General features: G+C 39.8%; 1 pseudogene; it reads right to left on the bottom strand.

Annotated features, from left to right (window-relative positions):
• Positions 1-293: 293 nt before the first annotated feature.
• On the bottom strand, positions 294-969 carry LOC102818831 (annotated as a pseudogene).
• Positions 970-1,362: the final 393 nt, after the last annotated feature.

Genomic DNA, 1,362 nt, shown 5'->3' with positions numbered 1-1,362 from the left:
AGAAGGGGATTAAAAAAAAAAAAAAAAAGACTTAAAGAGCACTTTACAGCAGCATTCAGCTCTCCTATGAAATACTCAGCATCTTAAATATTATAGGTACACTTTTCTGTGTATGAACTAGATACTGGCTTCAAAGTTTGTGGAACTGGGGAGAAAAATAACCCATTCAAAACCATTTTACATATTGTCTTTTGGCAGAATAGCAAGTATCCAAGTTAAAATAGGAGGGTTACTTTGTTGTGTCTTTCCAAACTTTAAACTTTTTTTTTGTTCCCCTTCTACATAAAGCTCAGTCACCACTCCTGAGTGGAGATGGGGCGGGGCTCTGGCCCCGGCTCCTCTGGCTTCTCAGTAACTGTTTTCTCATCGCTGCCTCAAGGCTTGAATAGATGCGTGTCGATGAGGACTTCCCCAAAGCGGCCTTTATAGATAATCCCACAACATATTTTCTGTCTTTTCCAGTATGTAAGATCTAAAAAGGAAAAGACTGGTGTTCTATTAGAGCCAGAAGCCATCTCTGTATCTGAACCATCATCTGACTGGTTACTGTAACAAGGAGACTGAGCTGGAGAGGCACTTGAGGTGGTACTGTGAGCATCAGAGTTATGACGTTTAAATTCCTTCTGTAGTTTACTGATCTGGTTGCTTTTTATCCTGTTTCCAGATAGAGTTTTCACTTTCTTTGGTTTCAATGTAGTCTTTAGACTGGGCCCTGCCCTTGCGTCTACCACACGATTCCAGTTTTTTGTTTTTTTTTATCCTGCTGGCAGCTTCTTCCATCTTTTCACAAGCAGGACTCAGGCATTACAGATGTGTGCTGAACGAGTCTCTTGCAACCCAAAACAGCTCTGGGAAGTCCTTTTCATCGCGTTTACTGTCAGTGAATAGAGAACTTGAGGACTTAGCTCTGCAAACACAGCAGCCCTCTATACTTCAGTACATCTTTGGCTTGTGAAAACCAAACATCTTTTCTTCTGAGCTAGTGTTCCAAAAGCAGCCGTTTCACACGCAAAAAACGTTCCCGAAGTGCGGAGTGCACGCCAGACCAGCCCCGTCCTCCTCAAACTCCCTTGTCTAGCAAGAACCGGCTTCTTGGCTTGTTGATTCTTTCTATAGTTTTTTTGTGTTCTATCTCATTTATTTCTGTTCTAATCTTTATTATTTTGTTTCTTCTGGTAATTGTATGTTTACTTTGCTGGATTTTTCTAATTTTTGGAGATGTTGTATTATTGTGTTGATCTTGATTCTTTCTTCTTTTTTGATGTGTGCATTTATTGCTATAAATTGCATTCTTAACACTGCTTTTGCTGAGTCCAAAATATTTTGGTATGTTGTGTTTTCATTCTCATTTGTTTCTAGGAA

This window comes from Chrysochloris asiatica, unplaced genomic scaffold, assembly GCF_000296735.1.
Source record: "Chrysochloris asiatica unplaced genomic scaffold, ChrAsi1.0 scaffold00186, whole genome shotgun sequence".
Lineage (NCBI taxonomy): Eukaryota > Metazoa > Chordata > Mammalia > Afrosoricida > Chrysochloridae > Chrysochloris > Chrysochloris asiatica.
Note: the sequence above shows the minus strand (reverse complement) of the source record. Positions and strands in the feature narration are given on the sequence as shown.